This window comes from Lytechinus pictus, chromosome 4 (assembly GCF_037042905.1).
Source record: "Lytechinus pictus isolate F3 Inbred chromosome 4, Lp3.0, whole genome shotgun sequence".
Classification (NCBI taxonomy): Eukaryota; Metazoa; Echinodermata; class Echinoidea; order Temnopleuroida; family Toxopneustidae; genus Lytechinus; species Lytechinus pictus.
This window is the reverse complement of record NC_087248.1, coordinates 26,407,116-26,421,135: the sequence shown is the minus strand read 5'-3', so window position 1 is coordinate 26,421,135 and position 14,020 is coordinate 26,407,116.

Here is a 14,020-nt window from a genome sequence, read left to right as displayed (position 1 = left end):
TAGCTAGTAAAATTGATTTGAAGAAATCTTTTACCTTTTTTAACTTGTTTCCTTGCCCAAAGCACTTCGAGGAGTGCATTGCGCCCCACCCCACTCCCCCATAAACCGAGGCCATTGTGACGATATTTGCTTTATACTGAGCTGTGATTTACATAAAATGGCTTAGGCTTGATTTTCATTTTGTTAATCATTGTCAAGCTTGGAAAAAGTGGGGAGAAACAAGTATTAAATGAAAAATGAAATGTATTAAAAACCCACTTTAGATGATAAAATCTTAGTGAAAAAATGCTACAGATGTAGCTGATATAAACTTTTGTTCAGATTCAGTTATGTCCTCAGATCCAGCTGGCACAAAAAGGGTAAAGGTTGTGTTTACTAAGTGTTGAAATTTCAATTTGGGTGGCAAAATTGTTAGAAAATGCTTGAATGTATCCGTTTTATTTCAATTGACTAAAAGTGCAAGGGAAATGTATGAGAAATGTTTCGCAGGGTAAGTTTGATTTCGCCCTTTTCCCTTGACACAGCGTACAAACGAGCATCACTCAAGTGTAACATTCTGTCAAAATGTTTTACTTTCATAGATGAGACCCAAACCCAAGATTATATGTGAAAAAATACCCACATGTTGTATATTTGTTAAGTCCCAGGGCTTTTTTAAAGTGTAAACTTTTTTTGATACGCACTGTATATTAGAATACAGTCAGTCCGCAAGCCCTGAAAAAGTAGCTTCTTTTATCCAAGTGATATTCATGACTAGAGGGTTTTTGCATAGTTAATGAGCTTGGTGCGAACCAAAACACCTCTTTTTATTCGGCCATTACTGCTCTTAATATTGACCAAATTTCATGTTTTTGGTATCTTTGTAAAGAAGAAGAATCATTCTTTCAGGTCATGTGTTTGGATTTTTAAAAGAATGTTGTAATATAGGAAAAACTTTTGATCTAAAACATGAAACAAAATATTTTTTTTTCATGCAACAAAAGTTGTTGTTTTCACACTTAATTTCTGTTTGGGCACAAATGATTTTTAAATCAAGATAAAGCTGACGATCTAAGCTTTAATATGATATAATTTTTATAAGAAGATGTATTTTAGATGGGTCAGCAGCCAGCTTTTCATAGGCCAAGTACATTTTGCAGCTCAAAAACAAGAATACTGCGCTCTGATTGGTCATAGAGACCACACACCCACGCAAATTCCAATGTTCCCCACACTGGGCCTCTGCAAGGTCACACTCACCATGTGGTAATCTCTTCAAATTACCCGCGCTTGTTTGTTTTGAAAACAGTATTCAGCCAATCAGAACTCTGGATTTTATGTTACTCAGAAATTTCAGAAATCTCGTTTTGCATCTTGATGGAAAAAGCTGGCTGCTGACCCATCTAAAAGATGCCACATATCAAGAGTGACATTGTAAGAAAGTATAGAGTTTGAGCTTTTTGATGATATAAATAATGTTGGTGCCTAAAACACAAAATTTTGCACAATTTGCAAGTAAAAACAGAGGAAGAAAATTCTGTTTGATGCATCTTTTCAGGTAAAAAAATCACTTATTTATCAAAATATTTCATTCAAAAGAAATGACCAATATAAAAGAGTAACATTTACTCTTGCCCATGGTACAAAAATAATCAATATTACTCAAGGGAAAAGTGGTTAAATTGTTTGAGAAAGAAAGTCTCACAATTCACGAGATTTTGCAGGGACATGAATTCAGCCACGAGAGGACTTGGATAAATCTTGCTCATTTGCTCATTAACACAGGGGCTTGCGGACTGACTGAATAAGGTCATCTCAGGGGAATCTATACTTTTTAAGGCAACGAAGCACGTACAATTTTCTACTCCATCTTTTTAAAAGATCTGATACCTGGCTATCCCACTTAAGGTTAGATTGTATAGGAACATCTAGTATTTTTGCTTCATGAACAAAACTTAAAGTATTATTTCCAATGAAAAATTTACTTTCTTCAACATAATTTTTCATAAATGTTATAACCATAGAAAAACATTAAGATGGGTTAAAAGTCATGTTATTTCTCAAAGACCATTGATGCAAGTCGTTGATTGCATTTTGTATATTAGACTGAGATGAAACTTTGCTGCTTTCAACAATAGTCAAATCATCAACATTTTAATAATAAGGTAATTCAACATTATTGCAAGCATCGTTAAAGGGGTATCCAACCCAAATAAAAACTTGTTTTTATAAGGAAAAGAAAAATCAGACAAGTTGATAGGTGAAAGTTTGAACAATATTGGACAAACAACAAGAAAGTTATGAATTTTTAAGTTGTAAATATTGGTAATCACTTTACCCATGGAGACTTCAAATTGGCCGCATATGGGATGTCATAGTGATGTAAGGGCAAGGACTACTATTCCATGTACTCCAATACATATTATGGCTAAAATGTCATTTTTCCCAAAAGTTTATTTCAAATTATATTTTTCTTTCTTGAGGACATAAAACAATATACTACCTTGGTTATATTTAGATTACTGCCCCAGGGAAATTGGTACTTAGGAGAAAACCACAAATCCCTGATAATAAAGTACATGGCCTATGGGAAAGTTGTCCTTGCCCTTTGTCATAATTTACTTACCCAGTTGCCAATTTGAAATCTACATAGTATTAGTGATCTCAATTTAATGCAGCTATAACTTTCTTATCGCTTGTTCGATTTCTTTCAAACTTTCACCATTCTGTTTAATTTATTTTTCTCCTTCCCAACACAACATTTTATGAGCAAGGCTGGATTCCCCTTTAATCATGACGACAAAAAGGATCGGGTCGAGTCTGGTACCTTGAGGGATCCCTGCATTGACAACTTAAGTGTTTGAGAGTTGACCAAAATATTTAAACTTTTGCTGACGACACTCAAGGAAACTCAAATTCCACGATATTAACATGAATGTTAATCAATTTATTAATAAAAACAATATGAAGATCACAGTTGAAAAAGGGGTTAGGTCAATTTTTCATCAAATTTGATTTTTTTTTTCTCAATGTATAGATTTTTAGAAGCTTTCTAAATTATACCAAAGAAAGTTGAAATTCCCATTAAAAAGTAAACAAAAATGGCAAAATCACCCTCTTTTCAAAATGGGTTAGGTCCATTTCAGTTTGGTTGCAAAAGGGGTTAGGTCCACAATTTTTTTTTTGGAAAAGAATATTTTAAAAAAGATGTGAAGACAGGTAGATTTCTTTTATACCCAATTTCATGTTCACATGGTAGGGTATCATGAAAATTTAGTTTCGCATAAGAATATTGCAATATGGGAGAATAAAAAAAAAAGAAATTGATTTTCTTGGAGTGGACCTTTTGCATCATGATCTGCGCAAAATTTACACTCTATGCGCTAACGTCACAATGAACGAACAGGCGATTAATCAGCTGAAGACATGAGCTTGTTTTTCTCATTATCTGCACTCTAACTGCAGATCCGATGTTATTTTATGAAGCTAATAAACTGGAATTATTCCATGGTCCATTTTCAATACCTCTACAATTTCAAATACTCTGCTCTGCATTGGTGCAAAGTTTAACGTATATGACCCCGAGTGTGAATAAACATGATCAATGGTAGAGTGGTTGGAATTTTTCCTGACATAGATACAAAGCATTTGGCACGTTTTTGATGTATTTAAAAAGCACATTTGCTCTAATGAAAGTGATGATAGTTTGAAAACAAGCAAATGAACCCCTATTTTGTAATGTTTGCACATTTTAGGTATACGTTCCTCTACAACTTTGCAAAATTTGATGAAAGTGACATGAGTTTTGAATAAAGTGCAGCATTTATTGTACTTCTCAAGTTTGTTATTGAAATTTCACATTTTTTAGATTTGGGTGTTTGTTTTCTTTCACACTATTTTTAAGAACAATTATTAAATATATATTGCAAAATCTGATGGAATTTTCATGGATTTTGACTGAGTAATATAGGCTTAAACTCATTGTTATGACTGTAGTGATCTCGTGAGGTCTAAAAATGTCAAATTCCTTTTTGATGCGTAATTCTTAAGAACATCCATTTGGGTGAACTTTGAAGCTCTATAGCATAAATCAAGCACATGGCCCCATGTTAATTTTTGCTTTCAGGTGCTAAAGTATCTATGTGCAAAGTTTTTTTTCTTTCTTTCTTTCTTTCTTTCAATTTTTATTGATCAAATAAATCATAATTACAGAAATCAAATCAATAATTACAATGTATTTAGACGATTACACAAATCGGCATTAACAAATTACAAAGAGAGAACAAATGTATTTCAATCATTGAAATCGAATCTCCATTTTTTGAAATGTAGAGGAAGTCTGTTCTTTTTCTTGGCTATGAAATATTTTAAATCCTTATTAGATTTTAGTAAAGCCAAGAAACCCTCAAATACAGCTGAATTACCTTGAAGTTTACAGACACAAAAGTAGCATTTTAACAAAAGAAAGTTAAGAATGTATCCTCCTGGGTACCAAACATTTTCTGAAAAATTGAAGGTTGATTTTTCGTTTTATATTTTGTATTATCTTAATAATAGCATTAAAAAAGGGCAAGGCTTTGGTACATTCACAGAATACATGAATAAGCGTTTCGGGGTCTTTTTAACAAAAAGAGCGAAGATGAGAATCTTTTCCTTTATTTTTGAAAAGGAATTCATTGAAGGCAATTGTTCTACGAAACATTTTGAAATAGAAAGCCTGCAAACGAGGATCTATTGTTCATTTAAAATTGGTCAAATGATCTATGTGCAAGGTTTTGGTGAAAATGGCATGGATTTCACTTATGAGCAAAAAAAATCGCATACATACCCAACTTGACAGTCTAGTTGTGATCCTGCTGGACTATATACTTTCTTCAATCCCTTTCTCTTCTTCTTCTTTTTTCTTCCTTCTTCTTCCATCTTCTTCTCCTCCTCCTCCTCCTTCTTCTTCTACTTCTTCTTTTGCTTCTTCCATCTTCGTCTTCTTCTCTTCCTTCTTCTTTTTCTTCTTCTATCTTCTTCTTCTTCTTCTTTTCATCACATCTTATTTTTCCTTCCCTTTGTTCTTGTTCTTCTTTACGTTTTTCTTCTTTTTTGTTTTCTTTCTTTTGTTACTTTATCTCCTGCGCTTCTTTTTTGTTGGTCACCTCAAGCTGGATAGGCGATTCCATTGACATGTAAAATAAAAACAGCGATTCAAGACCCGTCATGACTAACGTTCTTGGAAATACTCTTCGAAGTCTGGACACTCATTCCGGCCCTCGAATTCAATTGGCGGAAGCTCGTATGTAGAGTACTTGTCATGCTTGTAGCAGGAAAGTCCAGTTGACCAAGGTGACAAACCATTTTTTTTTCTTCGGAGTGTCTGACTGTGTCGGTGTACAGTTCCTGAATGCATCTATCTCACCTGTCTGAAATGGGCTTCCTGAGCGCAGTGTTTCAGCATTAGGTCCATGGTTTCAGGGACAATCCTTACAACTCTGAGTCACCGATGATTACATCTGACCATTGTCATTATGCCCACTATCTCGGCCTTCACGGAACTTATTCATGTTATTTGGGTCTACTTGGAAAACTCTTACAGGAAGTTTACTTTCTTCGATGAGTCCAATGAACTCAATTGTTGTATAGGTTAATAATTCGAAGCCCATGTCAGCCCTCGCCCGGTCAAATGAAAAAAATAAAGATTGAACTTATTCTAGAAAAGAAGAAGAGAGGGTAAAAACTTATTTCAGCATGTTCAGGTTTGATGAAAGAACCAACCGGAAGTAATAAATGATTAAATGAACAAACAAATGAATAAATGGATGAATAAAATATATGAATACAGAAATAGATAATTAGATAAACAAACGAATAAATGAATAAATAAATGAAATGATAAATGAAATATTATGAATAGATAAATACACATTTGAAATGAAACAGAACAAAACTGAAATCAAATTGAATTGAATTGAATGAATAATAAATAAGTTTTCATCTTTCCGCCTTAATACAGGGAATCCCGAAGACGGATATTTTAAATGTACACAGTAAAGATATTTGAAATACCAAATGGTCGCCTCAATTCTTCACCATTGGAAAAGTGATGTGGCCGGATGGTCTACACTGCAAAAACTCCGGTGTTAATTTAACACCAGCACGGAATCTATATATGTCTACACCAGAGAAGTGTTAAACAACACCAGTTTCGTTTTGGTCTAACACCAGAAAGGTGTTTATACAACACCAATTAGTATTAAAACAGCATCGGTTTGATTCCAAACTGGTGTTGTTTCAATACTTCTCTGGTGTGGACATTCCGGGCTGGTGTTATATCAACACCAAAGTTTTTGCAGTGTAATGCGACTGACTACACTATGATATTCCTGGGTTAGATTCCCGGCATGGCCTTTAACCAATGTGTATTTTTATTGACATTGCTCTTATATCATTCTTGCATCAAATAAATGAAAATACGTGATGCATTATCGATACCAACGTGTACATGCGCTTAAAAATGAATTAAAATTAGACACTATTAGATTTATTATTCGCTATTCACTTTGAATCATCATACACCCCCAACCCTTTACCCCCCCCCCCCCCCCCTCCCTCTCGCCTTCATCATGACCATAGTCGGGAGGAAAATCCGAGGAATCCAGGAATTCACATTACGGATAAAGAAAATACAAAAGGTGCATAATTATGACCTCACCAGCTCCCCAACAGAATCATTACAAAGGAATATCTTTTTGGGCCCCAACTTAGTTAGCTTTAATTCAATAAAGATGAGAAAAAAATAAGTGCACTATACAGTGCGTATCAAACAAAAGTTTACACTTAGAAAAAAATCCTGTAAAATTATATATTTGTAATATCCTGAGGATTTTTCCACATTTTAACATTGTAACAGATCCATTTAATCAAATGACGATATAACTGTCGAAAAATATTTCCGCTTGAGTGAGCACCACTTACTTTTGAAAAGTTAGTGAAAAATGATTTGCGCAGAACTTTGAAATAGTTATACGAATAAAAGTAGACCTTAATCATGGAGAACACATGGAATTTAGCTAGTAAAATTGATTTGATGATATCTTTTACCCTTTTTAAGCTGTTTCCTTGCCCAAAACACTTCGAAGAGTGCATTGCGCCCCACCCCACTCCCCCGCACACCGAGGCCATCGTGACGATATTTGCTTTACACTGAGCTGTGATTTACATGAAATGGCTAAGGCTTCATTTTCATTTTGTTAATCATTGTCAAGCTTGGGAAAAGTGTGGAGAAACAAGCATTATATTGAAAAATGAAATGTATACCCACTTTGAATGATACAAACTTAGTGAAAAAATGCTGGAGATGTCTGATATAAACTTTTGTTCAGATTCAGTTATGTCCTCAGATCCAGCTGGCACAAAAAAGGGTAAAGGTTGTGCTTACTAGGTGTTGAAATTTCAATTTGAGTGGCAAAATTGTTACAAAATGCTTGAATGTATCCGTTTTATTTCAATTGACTAAAAGTGCAAGGGAAATGGATGAGAAACGTTTCGCAGGGTTAGTTTGATTTCGCCCTTTCCCCTTTACACAGCGTGAAAATGAGCATTTCTGCGCAAACAGATTTCTGCGAGCTTTACAAAAATGGACAGTGCTTACTCAAATGTAACATTCTGTCAAAATTTTTAATTTCATTAGATAGATGAGACCCAAACCCAAGATTATATATTAAAAAAATTACCCACATGTTGTATATATTTTGATTCCCAGGGCTTTTTCAAAGTGTAAACTTTTTTTTTATACGCACTGTATAGGCCCAACATTTTGGACGGCTCAAAAAATCTTCGCGATCAGCTACGAAAAGGGCAAAAAGCCAATCAAAACGGATCAGTGAGAACAATTTACTCTTTTTTTTAATCAAAGTCACTTTGGTCAGCAAAGGTTACAATATACCCCTTCTAAAAAAATGTAGAATGGGAGTATGATAGCAGAAAACCACAGCCAAGTTGAATACTGAATACATATCGCCGTCACAAAGGATCAAGTAAGTGAATTTCTTTGTCCAACCCCCCTTTCTTTGTATTGTGAGGAATACATGCTGACCATATACCGTGACGAATTACTTGGTAAATGGACTTCCATTTGATTATTTGGGGCCTTTGCACTTAACCTCACATCTATGTGACCGAGTTTGTACCAAAACGATATCAATATCGCTCGGTTCATTGGCCACATATACCAAAACTCATTATTGCCTGAAAAAAAAAAGCGGAGATGTGAATGAAGATGATGAAAATGATGTGGGATTCCGTATTTTGAAATTATTTTTGCTGTGATTTTTATCAGACGTGTCTTTCCAAAGTTGAGATCATTTAATAACTTCACTTCTACCTCCATATGATAAGGTCATCAATAACCTCTGCGTCGCCCTTTCCCCATCTAAAAATATTTTGAAAAGTATGTTTCGTATTATTATCATTACAATTATTATTAATACTGTTGTTGTAGTTGTTGTTTTTTATCATTATTATTACCTACTATTATTTTATTGCTACTACTATATACTACTACTACTACTACTATTACTCTTGCTGCTGCTACTACTACTACTATACTTCTTGTACAACTATTCGACCTAAGACATTCAAGATAAAATAACAACTGAACAAGACGTCGACTTGTTCAGTCATTTTATCTTGAATGTCTTAGGTCAAATAGTAGTAGTAGAAGTAGCCCTTGGAACGCTCGAGAAAAAAAAAGAGTTAACCAAAGAACCGAAGCAAATGCATTCTGCCTCACTAGGAATAGAAACGGTAAAAGGAGTATAGGGAGTTTCTTTGGAGGAAGTGGGAATGGGGCCAGGAATGGAATCTGTTATTCTTTTCCCCGGCAGAGTTGGATGGACCAAGCTGAAAATTCGTGTTCAATGTTACTTTTATCATCATTATGGAGCGTTTTGGCCCAGTCAGTTCATTAGTCTCCGGACTTTGAAACAGAAGGGTTCGAATCATAGCCATGGCGTAGTTTCCTTTAGCAAGAAATTGATCTACATTGTGCGGCACCCAATCCAGATGAGGTGAATGGGTAATCGGCAGGATCAATTAATATATTGAATGCACCATGGACAATTGATGGATGTAGAAAGAACCTCCATGAATTGTGGCAGGGTCCATGAATGCACCAAGTGCCCTTAGAAGCTGGAGCTAAAGCCGGGGTAATATAGAGCGGACAGGTTACCCGGCAACTAGAAAATTCGCGTTTCATTAATCATGTTAATAGTATATTATCATTCATGTTGTCTGTGTAGTAATCTATATTAATGCTCTTGCTACGAAGCCATGGTTTCTATTTACACATCTGCTAAAGGGGGCAACTGAATATAAAAACTTTTAAAATAATTACAAATTGTTACGATTATGAATGGGCCCTACAAGGAAAGGAAGAAGATGAGGGGTGACCTACAAAAAATATTGAAGGGCACCTTGAACAAAAGACCAAGTACGTCATCTTCCATTAACAGAGCGTGCTGAGTGTGGTTGGGTGAACAAAAAAAGGATAGAGGGGGCTTTAAAGGGGTACTCCAGGCTGAAAATAATAGGGTTTGAACAGAAAATCAGAAACATATAGTTGGGACAATCCAAATTTTTGCATCATATTGGTGAAACATTTCAAATATGCAACAAGGAAGCTGATGATGTCATGATGTCCCCACTCGTTCTTTATTTTATTCAAATATTGTACTATGACACAATAATGGATTGATTTTTGATACTGTATAACTTGTACATTTCATACACGCTTGACCTTGTAAGAATTAAATGAAATAATAAATGTATGATTTCATGTAGTAACATAAGACATATAAAACGGAAAGTGGGGACATGACATCACAAGCCTTTCTATTGCAGCGTGAATACATGCTGTCACAAAATATTTCTAAACTTTAAAATTAAATTACTTCGGTATTCTTTTTTTTTTTCATTTTAGTTTATTTATTCATGTATTCATTATTAGTATTTATTTTTATTTATTTATTTATTAGTATTTTTTTTTTTTTTTTTTTTTGGGGGGGGGATATTTCCAGTGCTTTGCTCATTTTCAGCCGCGAATACCCCTTTAATGAGAATGGCACGACCTCGTTTTCGACTCATGCTTTCACAAAATATTTCTAAACTTAAAAATTCAATTACTTCGGTATTCTTTTTTTTTTCATTTTAGTTTATTTATTCATGTATTTATCATTATTTATTTTCATTTATTTATTTAATTATTAGTATTTTGGGGGGAGGGGGGGGGATATTTCCGGTGCTTTGCTCATTTTCAGCCACGAATACCCCTTTAATGAGAATGGCACGACCTCGTTTTCGACTCATGCTTTCACAAAATATTTCTAAACTTAAAAATTCAATTACTTTGGTATTCTTTTTTTTATTTCATTTTAGTTTATTTATTCATGTACTCATTATTATCATTTATTTTTATTTATTTATTTATTGGTATTTTTTTGGGGGGAGGGGGAATATTTCCAGTGCTTTGCTCATTTTCAGCGACGAATACCCCTTTAATATAAATGAGAATGGCACGACCTCGTTTTCGACTCATGCTTTCACAAAATATTTCTAAACTTAAAAATTCAATTACTTTGGTATTCTTTTTTTTATTTCATTTTAGTTTATTTATTCATGTACTCATTATTATCATTTATTTTTATTTATTTATTTATTGGTATTTTTTTGGGGGGAGGGGGAATATTTCCAGTGCTTTGCTCATTTTCAGCCACGAATACCCCTTTAATGAGAATGGCACGACCTCGTTTTCGACTCATGCTTTCACAAAATATTTCTAAACTTAAAAATTCAATTACTTCGGTATTCTTTTTTTTCATTTTAGTTTATTTATTCATGTATTTATCATTATTATTTTCATTTATTTATTTAATTATTAGTATTTTTTGGGGGGAGGGGTGAATATTTCCGGTGCTTTGCTCATTTTCAGCCACGAATACCCCTTTAATGAGAATGGCACGACCTCGTTTCCGACTCCGCTCGATCATCGCTTGAGTATCATCCACCCATACAAATTGGCATTTCATACGCCGAATTTGTCATCGATCTGACTTTCCTGCCCGGGTCAAAAAAAAAATCAAGATAAAGAGAGATGAAATGAAATATGAGCTGCGAAAACAATGAATTCGAAGAAATGCGGGGAAAAAAAGGAAAGATGTATAGAATTTTCTCCCCTTCCCATCAATTTGGCATGTTTGGTGCAAACAAGGATGTAAGAAGGTCACAGGTTTCTGGGTCTATCGACTAGACTTTACTTGAAGTATCTATTCTGGATAAATGGGGCGAATTGGTGAGATTGGTTGAACCCGTTGGCGGATGCAGGTAAGATAAGATAAGATAAGATAAGATATTTATTCGTCTTTCTTTCTGCACATACATTTTATCTTACAAGTATGATTTCACATTCTACAAATGAAAAAAATCAATTAACCATAAGTCATTGTTACAGTAGAAAAGAAGAAACATAGCAACTAACTAAACGTATTGAGAGAAAGACAAGGAGAACCCCTGAAAAAGCAAGACTTGTAAGGCTAGGGTCTCCTTTGTTTCAAGTACATGACTGAATAATATTCAGTGTTGACATGTAATATCTTTTAAAATACAAAAGAAACAAACAAAAATGCAACAATAAAACAAAAAAGACAAACTAAAACTAATCAATGACAAAAAACACACACTAATAGAATACATTGCTTGAATGTACAGTTATGAAGTCTAATAAACTAACAATATGATATAATTAAGTGATATATGATGGAAGAGGAAATAAGTATGGATAACATGGCATGAAAAAAAGAGGACGATCGTATGTATAAATAATAATAGTAAAGTAAAAAACAAAACATGACAAAGGTAAAAGAAACACAAGAAAAGAATACAGAAGGAAAAAAAACATGGGCTGACCCTCTGCATAAGAATCCAGTTAGACAAGATACACGATAAATATATATTGATATATCATAACATTCTCCAGTCTTATATACAGTTTTATAGGCTCCAAAATTAAAAATAACATAGTATATAAAAGCATATCGTAACCTAGAGCAACTCACAAATAACAATTAAGAAGATAACCTTTAAGTACACGCTGAAAAGTATAAATGCTTACCGATTTTTTATATATTTGAATTGAGAGAGTTCCAGAACCTGGGTCCTGTATTTACAACTGTCCTAAAAGCAAAACTTGTATGTAACTTGGGTAAGTGGAATGCAGAAGCATTTCGTGTATAATAGTTATGTATGTCACTATTTTTCATGAACATTGTGACCAGAGCTGGTGGCATGATGCCTGCATTGTATGCATACATTAGAGTACCAAGTTGAAAATCATAGATATCTTGTAATTTTAGAATTCTATGCTCATAAAAAAGTGGGGTAGTATGCGAGCGATAGTTAACATTACAAACAATTCTTAAAACTCTTTTCTGAATCAAGTACACCCTTTCTAGATTGGTTTTAAGAGAATTACCCCATGCAAGAACTTCGTAATTGAGATACGGGAGAATTAGTGTTGAATACATCATACAAAGAATATCAGTAGAGAAAAGGGATTTCAATTTGTATATTACACCACTATTTTTGGATAATGTCTTACATAGATGATTTATATGGGTTTTCCAAATCAGTTTTTCATCTATATGCAACCCCAGAAATTTGGTCGTCTTTACTCTATCTATTAACACATCATTAAATATAACATCACCTGGAACTTCTCTTATCGTGTTGCTAAAGAGCATATAATTTGTTTTCTGCATATTTAGAGATAATTTATTTGCTTGAATCCACAAAGTGACTTTCCTCAGTTCACTATTAACTGTTTTTAAAAGGGTCTCAGGATTTCTGTGGGAATGATACAAACTTGAATCATCTGCAAATAAAATGAACGATAAAATATCAGAGGAATAGTGAAAATCATTAATATACACAATAAATAATAACGGACCAAGGAGGGATCCCTGGGGAACACCACAAGTGACATTCTGTAAACCTGACTCAGCATCCTTTATTGAGACAAATTGTTTCCTGTCAGCTAAGTAACTCTTGAACCAGTCCAATGCTGTACCCCTGATACCATAATATGATAACTTGCCAGTCAAAATATCATGATCTACTGTGTCAAAAGCTTTCGAATAGTCAAGAAATATACCAATTGTATGCATCTTTTTGTCTATGGATTGTGATACTTTATCAATAAAATGTAGCAAGGCATGGGTGGTGGTATGTTTCTCGCGAAAGCCAAACTGAAATTTAGAAAATATACATTATTACTCTTGTTGAGAAATTTCAAAGTTCTAACATAGATCACTTTCTCAAGAATCTTTGAGAATGCAGTCAATAGAGAAATAGGTCTGTAATTATTCAGGCAGGTGGGGGGAGGGCACATCCAGCCCGTGCCAATTCACCACCCCCCCCCCACCCACCCAACCTTTGAGCTAGAGCAAACAATAATAATAGTGGGAAATGTCTTGCATACGCATAGGCGAGGACCCTTTGATTTGCTTATTTGTTTTTGTTTTGTTTTATTTGGTTAATTTTTTTAGTTTGCTTGTCAAACTTTTCCTGACATATCATTATCATCATTCGATCGGAAGTGAAGATCCTTATTATTTTGCTTTTCAAAGTTTTTTCTGAACAAAAATGCCTTCCCCCCTTGAAAATCCTGATTCCGCCCTGGTTTAACCATGGACCTATTACGATTATTTGTGATAGGTCCATGGTTTAACTGGGATAATCCCCTTGTCAAATGATCTGGACACAGTGCGTCGTTTCCCAGATGACAATGCACTTCGCAGACGCTTTTTGGAACGTTTGAAATCTATTGAAAATGCCTGTCAAATCACATTGTACAGATTAGAGGTCATTGTCGAAGGTTAGTGGATCGGGACAGAACATCGTCTTAAGATTCTACCGGTAGGGTACCGGACAAATCCGACAAAACATTGCAATGTCACTTGTCCAAAGTCTAGGACGACATAAATAAATTTGTGTCTCTCTC